The sequence below is a fragment of the Eulemur rufifrons genome, chromosome 18 (genome assembly GCF_041146395.1).
Source record: "Eulemur rufifrons isolate Redbay chromosome 18, OSU_ERuf_1, whole genome shotgun sequence".
NCBI lineage: Eukaryota > Metazoa > Chordata > Mammalia > Primates > Lemuridae > Eulemur > Eulemur rufifrons.
The window spans coordinates 12,632,464-12,644,513 of NC_091000.1; positions in this window are offsets into that span (position 1 = coordinate 12,632,464).

The following is a 12,050-nucleotide window of genomic DNA, read 5'->3' on the forward strand; positions in this document are numbered from 1 at the left end:
AACCAATGCAGAAATGAGGATTAAAAGCACTTTGTTCCTTCATTCAGCCTTAGCAGCTATACGGGTGTTTGAAGAAGATGCACCAGGCAGCTCTTACATCTTATAATAAATACAGAGTAACGTTTAGTGAATATTTACAACACTGCTGCATATAATTCAAATTAAGCCGATATTTGGTCGGTATCTTATCTTGTCATCATAAAGCTGAACAGAACACCTGTTTATAAAGCAGGGCAAAGAGCTTTTCTGTAATTTTGAAAAGTTTGTTTCCATAGTTTCAAGGGCAGCCGGCTTATAGCCATGACGCCATGAATATTTATTATAGGGAATTACATTAGTTTAATTTTTTTGTCATAGAACATTGTTCACTGAAAACTATAAATAATGGTATGTGCAATGTCCACTTAGGTGGGCAAAATTTTTCTGTAAAAGGCCAGAGAATAAACATTTTTGGCGTTGAATGCTGCCACTGTAGCGTGAAAGCAACTGTAGAAAACGGTGGTCCCAACGCCCGGACCATGGACCGGTGCTGACCCGTGGCCTATTGGGGACTGGGTCGCACAGCAGGAGGTGAGTGACGGGCGACTGAGCAAAGCTTCCAGTGTGTTTACAGCCGCTCCCCATCACTCGCGTGACCGCCTGACTCCGCCTCCCCTCGCCCCGCCTGGTCTGTGGAAAAATTGTCTTCCGTGAAACCGGTCCGTGGTGCCAAAAAGGTTGGGGACCGCTGGTAGAAAATACATAAATGGGCATGTCTGTGTCCCAATAAAACTTTATTTTAGAAACAGGTAGCAGGCCAGTTTGGCCAGTGTGCCGTAGTTTGCCAACCACTGATTTTGTTGATTCTTCCAAACCAGTCCTCTCAGTTTGTGGAATTTTTTGACTCTAATGATCATGCTTCTTTCCCTGCCTCAGCCACTCTCGTGCTCATACCCTGGGCTGTGATCACACCGTTACCAATAACTGCCACCCCCACGACCCCAGTGTATCTGCCCACTCGTGGACACCACATTTTACCTTTCCCATTTCCTCCCTCTAGGACCCCGACCCCTGTGATCCCTCAGGTCCTTTAATTCACTCCTCCTGCTGTCTCTACACTGTCCTCTGCCCTCCCCGGCTGCCCTTGGTCCCCTGGGAATTCCTCCCACTCCTCCTTTGCAGACAGTCAACCTCCCTGCCTGCCCTGCTTCGTCACACCCTGGGCAAAACCACAGCCCAGGGTAACCCCAGCTCTCCGCATGCTGGCTGGCCTTGCTTTCATTCACGATATAAATTTCAAGTGGGCACTTTTTGTACCATTTCCTTAACTCAGTGAATCTCCCACGCTGACTTCACACCTCCTCTCTCCACAAACTACCAGCACCTCCTCCACTGCTGTGACCCCAGCCCCTGATGCGGCTCATCATTTCACTATGAAACTAGAGGTTATCAGAATAAAACTGCTGCAAACGCACACCGATCAGCCTTAACCTCACCTCCTTCCCTACGTGCTCCTTCCTAAGGCTGCTGCGTTACTGTGTGCTGAATCCCATGACCCCTTACCTATTTAAGGACACCACTCCGGCAATTCCTCACGGTCTCTCCAGAGAATCTACTGAGTTACTATCATAAGGATCCAAACAGCTACTGTTTCTCCTATATGTGTATCTATCATCCACGCATCTCTCTATCCATCTATCCTTCTGTCCATCCATCCGTCTATCCTTCCATCCACCTATCAGTCAATCATCTTGGGTGGGGTGAGGAGTGTGGTATAGGCGCTGCTCCGAGGAGGAAAAGCAGGTCAGCTCAGGTTGAGCGGGGCTGTCTTGATCCAGGGGGCAGAACCAGGGCAGAGGAAGACCAAACTACAGCCTAGCCCCAAAGCAGCAGGGACAGCCTGCAAACTATCCCACTCCCATTCCTCCCACTTTCTAGGCAGGTTCTGACCGGACAAGGAGTCCAATCAGTGCCAGCTAAATTTATTTTAAAAGGCGAAGAGTTTATTGTGGTTTCCAACAGCCTGAGGCCTGTGTCCTGAACCCAAGTCAGCCCGTGAGAAGAATTTAGATGCTTATCAGAGAAACCTATGCTTTGTATGCTCATGCACGCCTCAGCTTTTGAATTTTGTTTCCCTTTTCCTTCTTGTTCTGTTGAACAAGCATAAAAAAATTCTCAATTGCCTTGGCTGAAATCAGTGGAAAAGGATACTTTTCTTTTTTCAACATTTGTGCTGAAATAGCTCAGATGATGCAAGCACTCAGTGAGGCCAGGCGTGAAGGCTGCTGGATTTGGGAGAAATCCCCCCAGGTGAGGATAAGGGTGTGGGCAGGGGGGCACCTGTGAGGGCAGCAGCTTGGGTTGAGCTCCTTGCCACCCAACTTGGCTTCCCATGCTGGCAGGGGAAGGGCCTCTCCATCCCCTGCCAGAACCCCAGGATCGATTTACAGGTTGGGAGAAGTGAGACGGGCGTCCACTCGATGCCCTGTGCATGGCATGGAGCGTCCTCCTGGAGGTCAGTTAGGTAGAACTGCCCCCTGGGAAAACAGCAAAGGGGACAAGTTAACCTGTGTCACATGCAGTCACGCTCTGCCCAGAAACTTTGGATGTCCACTGCCCAGAGACTCAAGGCTTCATGCCAACGTGGGCATCTTGTTGTGTCACCCCACCTGAGCCTGCGCTAGCAACGCCCACGTTTCAGGCTTTCCTGGACACTCAGCTCTCTGGCTGCCCTGTTTTCCCATGTACAGGGCTCGCTTTCTCATTTTCAGCTGTATCCTGATTGATTCACCACAGGGCCAAAGGAGGTCCCGACCACCCTTTGTGTGAGAGGTTGAATTTTTTGTAGACATGCCCAATGTTTGAGAGAAAATCAAATGTTGAGAATTCCTGGGTCATTTCCTTAGAACTAGATGTTCACTCTCGATTGTCAGTCAACCCACACGGAGGCTCCGGAACTGCCGTATAAGAATGTTACAAAAATAACAAAAATGGGCTTTCAACGTCAGGGATGGCCATGGGGCCAGTAACCATGGTAACAGTCAGAAGCGCCCAAGACACGTGGCGGATCCGTCCGGGCTGTGACGTGGGCTGCTTCATCTCCTGCCCTCCCCTTCTTGCTTTTCTCCTTCTTTTGTTTTCCCTTTTTCCCTTTCTTCTTCATTCCTTCCTGCACTCCACACTCTGGGATTATTTCTGGAAGACAGGAGCATGTCTGTGCCAGCTAGAATGTCAGCCCCCTCGGGCAGGCAGGGTTTTTCCGCTGTGTCCCCTGCTGCACGTGCAGTCCCTCGAACAGCGCCAAGCATGCCACAGGGGCACAACTGAGTGAAGGAGGGGGCTGGCTGCCCTGGGCACAGGGTCACCATCATCACACTTCTAACACTCACCCATGTTCCAGGTCAAAACCTACTGGCTCTCCTGCCCTCCCGGGGGCATAGACACTGGCTGCTTGTGTTCCAGAATCTCACCCATTCTCCAACAATAAGCGTGCACTGAGATGAAATAAAAATTTCCTTTGTGAATCTGTATTTTCGGCTACCTGCACTTCCCAGTGACTGTGAGCCAATGCCAGAGCTCCTGGGACACTTCAGAGCTGGCAGGTGGCCCTGGCCCCACACGGCTCCCTGAGTGGGTTTCCGGAGAGGACCTGTACATGTGGCTGGGAGGGCAGCGTGTTGTCTGGAGCTCCGCGTCCCCTGGCGCCACACCTGTTCAGTGTGTACGACTGCTCAGCAAGAACCCATGGCCCCACCCGTGTCTGCGGCTGTCGTGAAGGTCGGTGAGTCCCACTCCTCTCTCACTTTCTATTGTCAAGCTCCGTGCCTTGGAGGACAGCTGGGGGCCACGTCAGGCGGAGGCAGCCCGGCCACCACTGCAACTGAGCTGGAGACCAGTTCTCCAAACATTCCCTGAGCACCGACTGTGTACAGGCTCTGCCCCAGAAAGACGGCCGCCCTGAGAGGGCACTCGCTCTAGGACCTGGCCGGATACTCCTCCACGCACGTTTCATGAGTGTTCCCATTTAATCTTCACGAGAACTCTCTGAAGAATGTGCTGTTGTCAGCCCATTTCACAGATGAAGGAACTGAGGCTTAGATGGGTTAAATGACGTGCCCCACATCACAAAATTACTAAGCAGGAGAGTCAGAATGTGAACTCAAGTCCACCTAACACTGAAATTTGTTCTCTTACCAGTCACAGAAAACTCCAGGCAAGGATGGCAAGCGCTGGGCACAGGTGCTTGGGTCTCCCGCTCTCAGGAAGCCATCACCGCGGGTGCCCTTCGCAGAATAGAGCCCTCATTGTAAACATCTGGCACCTTGAAACAGGCTGGCAAAAATGTTGGGTTTTTTGCTTCTGTACTTTTTGCTACAAACAGGTATATTTGGCATCTATGTTTGGCATAAATGAGTGTTTGTGAGTGGTCTTGGGCATCTAAATATAATGTTTCTAAACCACAGCCAACCAACCTACAAGGGGAATCTTGGTTTTTAACCTGTTTATTAACCTGGGCACTTCCTGAACCGCCCGCTGGAGGAGGAGGGCAGGAACGGGCATTTGCGGAGGCTCCCTGCGTGCCGCTCGCCTCCCCAGTGCTTCTGCCAGTGCAGTGCAATGAGCCGGCCCTGCCTCATCTCCAGGCGAGGAGGTGGAGGCTCGCAGAGACTAACCCACCTTCCCATGGTGAGCGGCAGAACCAAGAGCCGGACCAAAGCTGGGACGTCCCCGCGGCTCCTGCCTTGGCGGCAGGTCCCCCAGGCAGAGCGCCCGGGGGCAGGGCTGAACTTGGGCTGTCGCTCCCCAACCCTCCCTCTCCAGGACAGTTCATCAGCCCTGAATACCAGCTGCGTGTGTTCAGGGGCTGCCCCTGGGATCAAGGGTAGTCCCGCATGAAAGGCCACTTTGGAAGACACTCAGTGTGGGGGAGACCATCTCGGGCCACTGACAAAGATTCTCTCCTGGACTAAACTCTAGCCAGGCTCCTCTGCCTTCTCCCCTCTCTTCTTGACTAGGCCCCAGCCTCGACCTACAAAAACTTGAGCAAACATGAACATAGTTTCTACCAGCTCAAGGCCCCATCCTTAGGCTGCCCCAGCCGCCCTTACAGTGAGAGAACTTCGGCTGCTAAAAGAATTTACTGTTCATTCCAGTTGACACCTGAAGACGGTGCCCCTGCCTCCCAGCCTGTGTGGGAGGGTAGGAGCCACTTAGCAAACCGAGGTGGGTTTCCCGTGGACCAAGCCCCTCTTCCCGCTTTCTGTGACTGTCCACCTCCCAGACCCCACTGAGCCCCACTCGCCCCCTCTGTGTTCCCTCTCTCTCCCTTTAACATGCCCAGTCACCTCTGCACACATCGGAGTTGGCCTCAGGTCACACTGGACCTTTCCCTATTGCCATAGCGTATTACTGATTAAAATCTGCCCCACCATTTCAGCTAGCGTCTGGCTTTGTTTGTCTTTGAGACCGACCAGCAGGGGCAGGCAGAGCTGCCCCCTCAGTGACTGTCACCTTCAATGCCCCACGGCCCTCCCGCCCTCGCTGCTGTCACCACTGCCCACATCTCAACTCCTGCCCTGGTGACCACTCTACCTTGTCCCCCTATTTCCCCAGCCTCCCAGCTGCTGTCCCTCCCACAGCCCTTCCTTCATTTCCACTTTTCATTTCCAGGAGGGAAAGTAGGAGGTGCCTGAGCTGGGCCGAGGTATGAATAGAAAAGCGTTTGGGCCGGAGGAATGTCCCAGCTCACTGGGACAGCCGGTCCAAGCCCTGCTCGTCCAGTCTTACCAATGAGCTTATTAAAGGCATTGAGGAAAACAACACACTTTTCAGAGTCTAAGAACTGGGTGCTACAGAGAAAAACGTCACTGGAAGCTCTGGCCACCATGCCACGGTGCTGCCAGGTCACAGAAGCTTGGGGCAGCCTCCACAGGGGTCAATGCCCACCGCTGGAGAGAAGGGCTCCAGCTGGGAAGGAGGCAGAGCCGCTGGGCCCTTGGTCTTCCTGGCAGGGGAGGAATTTTCCAGAGCTGGCTGCTTCACTGCAGTCTTAGCTGCCACTCTCAAAACCACTTCATGTATCTACAATGTGCGGGATGTCAACCGGGAGTTTCCACGGCAGTGGGGTAATTCCAGATAATTCCTTGCCAGCTGTGCACAAGAACTGCTATGTCAATGCTTTAAAGTTTTCAGAGCAAGAGTCAGGTGTGTCAGGTTTTGTTAGGACATTATTTTAATTTGCGGTAAGTGTGTGGAGGGCACAGCCCAGTATCTGAGCCAAGTTTATTTTCTCTTCATTTTTGTGGATTTCTGCAAGTAATTTGAGGCTCTAGACTAAAAGATGTTCATCTGTAATGTGAGATTATTGGAGTTATGACATCTAGTGTGTCTTTAAGCTCTAAAATAACATTTGATAATTTCACAGCTTTATATTTGCCTAGCCCTATGCCGAGCAAATAGTAGTAGCATGAGCAGTGCATTGTAGAAAAATTGCCTATGGGTCTTTGGGAATTTGGGGACTTTTCTCCCCACTTTATGATCCATCTCTGGGTGAGCTGTATCCAAAAGAAACATGAAACCAACTCCAAAGGCAGAGGGCAAAGTCATAACCCACCTCAGCAAAATTTCATTAACTTCCACTCATCCCAGAAGCTACTCTGCCAAAATTTCTTATCTTTTTCCTTTCCCCCTTCCCAAGTTATAATTTATTCTTTTCCGCCTAAGGAAACCTCCTGTCCCCTCGTTGACTGCATTAAGCTTTTTCATGCCAGCAGCTCTGAGTGTTACCACTGAGAGGCAAGAAGAGGGAAGGTTTTTGTACACTTGTCTCTGTTGTACAGTATGCGAGTCTGTGCCTGGTGTAGTGGCAGCTTCCTGGGAGGCTGAGGTGGGAGGTGGCTTGAGCCCAGGGGTTTGGGGCTTCCGTGTGCTGTGCCGATCAGGTGTCGGAACTAAGTTCAGCATCAATATGGTGACCTGCTGGAAGCGGGGGACCCCCAGGTTGCCTGAAGAGGAGTGAACCAGCCCAGGTCAGAAACAGAACAGGTCCCAACTCCCATGCCGATCAGTAGTGGGACTGTGCCTGTGAACAGCCACGGCACTTCAGCCTGGGCAGCACTGCAAGACCCTGTCTCTAGAAAAATAAAAAAATTAAATTAAAAATGTAAACTCATGTATGACAATACCTTCTTTGGAGATGTCGTTTCAGAGCTGGCAACATAAATCCTTGACCTTTCAACACAGAGTTCCTGTAGTTTTTCAAGATATTTTAGATCAGTGCCCTTCTAATGTTGATGTACATTGGAATCTCATCCAGATCCTATTAAATGCAGATTTTGATTCAGGAATTCTGGGGTGGGGCCTAAGATGCTGTATTTCGTAAAGACTCACAGGTGATGGCCAATGCTACTGGTCCTTAGACCTCACTTTGAGTGGTGAGATTTATATTATCTCATTTTTTTCTATAATGCCCCTGAAACACTTCAGTGGAGTTATTAAAATTATTTTCATTGTTGCAATTTGCATTTTACAATCAGGCTACTTAAGGAACTGAGTCTGGCCCATGATTTCACCTCTTCTTAGCTTTGAAGGCAGGGTTGGTATTCTCTGGCCACTCGTGTTCTGCTGCAGACAGGGTGCCACATGGGGCCCTGTCTGAGACTGGCAGAGGCCCGGTGACAGGGAGACACTGGTTAGAACATTGCTGTGTGGATCTTTAGTGAATCAAGGATCTGGTTACTGTTTAAAAGAACGTCTTGAATGGGTTTGTCGGAAGAGCCAAGGAGCCTCTGTTTGGGACAGTTCTCAAATGTCGTCATTGTAGCACGAGGCAGGAACAGTGTGAATGGCTTCTTTTCAGTGGAAGAAAAAGGGCAAGGGGCTTGAAGCAGTGGCAGCCACTGGGCTAATCCTTCAGCTGAGTGTGCCCCGCTCTCCTGAGCACGTCCTCCCCGTGGGTGCGAACTGAAAGGGGAGGCTGGAGGGTCCAGCCTGCGGGAGGGACTGTGGGACCCGAGATGGGGAGCTGATGTTCAGTCCAGAAAAGGACTCGGAAGTCAGTGCTCATACTGCTGGCAGAGAACATCAGCAGAGGAGGAACAGCAGCCAGTTGCATTCTTAGACGTTATTAGAAATCAGGGCATGTGTGGCTGATGATCTCAGAGGCCATCTTGTCCTGTCCTGTTTTCAGACAAAGACACTGACACCGGGAGGTCGGGTGGCTGGCTCGAGGTCACAGCATTAGGTGGGGCTGTAGCTGGCTTTTGAACACATGGTCCTGAGCTCTCTGTAGTTGAACACATTTGTTTCTCACATTCATTAACTCTAAGTTACGAAATTAGTTATTAAAAAAAAATTGTTCCCAGGAATTGAAACTCTGTTTCTGAAACTATACAGGCAGCGACCTGGAAAAAAAAATCAGCCAGAAAGGCCATCTCTGTGTCCCCAGTGGCACCTGTGGGCAGCCACACCATTTGAAGTATGTCTGGATTGTTCACACAAGGACAGGTCTCTCCAACAGAGAATTGATTACACACCCGTGAGCGTATTTAATTCCCACCGCAGCCCATTAAGTAGGTGATAATGTTCCGTTTTACAAATGAAGAAACTGAGACACAGAGTGAGGAAATTGCCGCAGGTCACACATCTGCTGACCTGGGATTCAGAGGCAGGCCCCCCTGCTCCCAAATCCTGTGCCTCCTGCACCCTCTGCCTGGCGCCCACCCTGCTGCTTCCTCCCCGGTGTGCCGGTGTGCTGGGAGTGCTGACCAGGAGCTCTGGGGGCGGGACTGGGAGAAGGCCAAGAATTCCTGGGGACTTGGGGCCTGACTCCCGGCTGGTGGGAGAAGCAAGAAAGCAGGAGGCCAAAGGCAGGCCAAGCCCTGGGAGGATGTCTGCCTGGTGCCCCGTGTTAACCGCACAGTGGTTCCTCTCTGCTGCTGTTTCTATGAAGGGGTCATTCAAGGTACTTTCCAGCAACTGTTTCAGACTCTTGTTTTGATGAGCTGGAACAGCAGCAGTTACATGGGTGGTGGGAGCCCCTTTCTCACTTTTCTTTCTTTCTTTCCTTGTCGTCAGCGCAGGGGCGATAAGTCACCCATGCAACGGCTAAAGAGGGAGACAGGTCTGAGCAGTACCCGGGATGTGCCACCATTTCTATGTAGTAACTACTCAAGGCTCCCTGCCTTTGACAAAACAGACTGGAGCTTCCGGGGAAAGGCAGGTCTCCACCATAACCGTGACATCTCTGCCCAACACTGACCACCAAACTGGATTTCCACTGGCGTCTGCAGCAAGGCAGTCGGCTGGAAAGCAGATTTCTATTGAAACAGTTTTCTCCATGTATTAGTAGGTCAAAAACCAAATTAAATGACCCAGATCATTTTTCCATACGGGTAGAGAAACCCAGTCCTTCCATGACGGCCAGGCCATCAGGCTGTAATCCTCAGACAGAAGGGTGCCGTGACTTGGAAGTGGCGAGCCAGCAGCCTGCTCCTCTGCAGTTGAGGAGCTGCAGGGGAGGGAAAGAGAGAGAGAGGGAGGAGGACAAACTCTGGTTTGGTTTACCCTCGCTGGCAGGACCAGCTCATGAGCAGGAAGAGAGAGGCTCTAGGAACAGGTCAGAGAAACAGGCTGGGACCCATGGGACTCCACGTTTCTGGGCAGAGGACAGGGAAGTGTCAGGTCCCCAGAGAACTCCAGCCTCCAGTCAGCACCACATCCAAGATGGTGCCAGTGGGTGACAGATAAGCCTAAGACAGGACTGCTGGTGCCCAGGGCCGCCTATGGGGCACTGGATCCCAGCTGTCCCCACGTGCCCCATGAAGGGAGCACAGCCACGCTGAGAATGCCATCCGCCAGCAGAGACCTCGTGTCGCTTCAGACAAGCTTTAGTGAGTCAGGCATCAAGATCAGAGGACCGCCAGGCCCCCGACTCCACTGAGGCAGCACATCCCCCCAAGAAGCCAGATGAGGCCAGACGAGGCCAGACGAGGCCAGCAGCACCTCTGCAGGCAGCAGTGCGGGAAGCGGCCCAGCCCGGCCACTTTGCAGCACAGACTGGTGTGTAAATACAGGACACAAAATACAGGACCTAGCTGTCCCCTCCTCGGAGAGTTTGCCCAAGCCACACCTCTCCTCCCTAACTAGGGTGAACAAACATCACCTGCTGTCCTGGCATAACTATTAATAGTGCTCCCTTTCTCGCTCAAACGTGTCCTGGATTGGTCTGACATAAGTGGTTGTAAAATAAATATTATAGAACAAGGTGCATATTGTGTGATTCCACGTAATCATTAGAAAAACTCACCTTTGTGTGCAGGGCTCCTTTATGTTAGTAATGTCTGCAGGCGATGTGCTAGAAGGTTACTGTTAACCATGGTTACCTGGGGACGGGGTGGGGACACGGAAAGCTTGCATTATTTTCATAGGTGTTACTTGTACCAGGCATGTGTTTTTAAAAATGAAAAAAAAAAAAAGTGTCCATTTTGGAGGGTGAATTATGATGGTCACTGTATCTGGAACGCAGGCGTCACCTGGAAGAGGAGCCAGGGCGGGGGCGAGACGATCCGAGCGCCTGCGCATCTCTGCTGAAGGGACCGAGCGTCGTCTCACACCGGAGCAGTGTATGTGCTGCAAACACTGAGTTTACCAGATCATAGTAAACACGGTTTCCTTTGATTTTCCTATTGCCCAGCGGGTGCAGGCTCATGAGGAAAATCAGAACAGCCAGAGAGGGGCAGGGGAAGCATCTTCTGTGCCCACGTGGGGACGGTGTCAGTAGTCCTGTGACCGTGCTACAGTCGAGTTCTGACTACTAATTTTGAAAGATTGATTACTCATTTCTTCTAATGGACAGAAATCATACTATTTGTTTGCCAGAGCATGACCTGCTTTATTTCTCTTTTTAAGGTTTCGCTTTTGGTCCACACTTAGGCCTATTCCCAGTGCCAGAGCTTTCAGCAGTGCAGGGCAGTGCTGCAGATGGTGACAGCGTGGGGACTCTGCCCCTTCACTCTCAGGACATCAGGCAGGGCTGGTAGCTGCAGCCCCCTGGGCAGCTAGTCCTTTACAAATAATAATAATAATAATAATAATAACAGCCTTTGGGTAAATTATTTTTGTAACACAGGAAAGGATAATTGTGACACTGTGCCTCCTGTCCCACCAGACTCAGGGTAGCAAGGTAGGCAGGGTCACAGCTGGGCAAAGTCCCTTTTGTGCTGCTCCAGCCACTCGTCCAGTGTCCTGGCCTTGGGGTTGCATCTCAGGGTCAGCTCGATGCTGTGGGTGTGGCCCAGGACCTGTGCAACGTGCCGTCCTCAGCGTGCCTGGAGAGCAGGGTGCATACTCCTCCGCCACGTGTCCACAGGTCCCGAGCCCACACCTGGGCTAACATACTCCTCTGACATCGCCAGCAGTCTGAACACCATGGGACCCAGATACGGCACAGCCATGTCGTCCATGGGAATGTCACCATGGGCAAGCTCAGCGAGTAGCTCTTTCTATCTGGGGCTTTCTGGGCGGGAAGTAGAAAAGGACCTTCTCAAGATAGCAGGGCAATGCACCCTGGTCATGGGAACACAGACATCCCAGGAATATTCCTCCACCTCCTTTTGCCATCCAAGTGGCCCACTGCCAGTGTCCCCTCTGTGAGGTTCTTGGTGCTCTGCAGGACCCTGTGGACCACTGAGGGACAGCCTGGCACTTGGCCAGATCAGCCTGCAGCTTTCCCTCACACACCACCCCAGCCAGGGATTGCACCGTCCCTGTTCCCCGTTTCCTTTGGACAGACAGCCTTCCATTGGTCCAGCATTTGTGCGGCTCCGAAAACCACCGTGAGTGTGGGAATGCAGTCTTGAGGGGCGTCTCCCCGCAGCTCAGGTGCCTTTCCACTGGCCCCTGTGGCTGGAGAGATGTGTCATCTGCTAGTGTGCCATGACATTCAGAAGGTTGGGAGGTGCCCAAGAGGACCATTTCACAGCAGATAGGGCCACACAGGGCTTACTCTGCACATTAGGGTATCAAGAGAGGCATTATTGCACCCAAACGTAAGAGCATTCTGACTCACATTT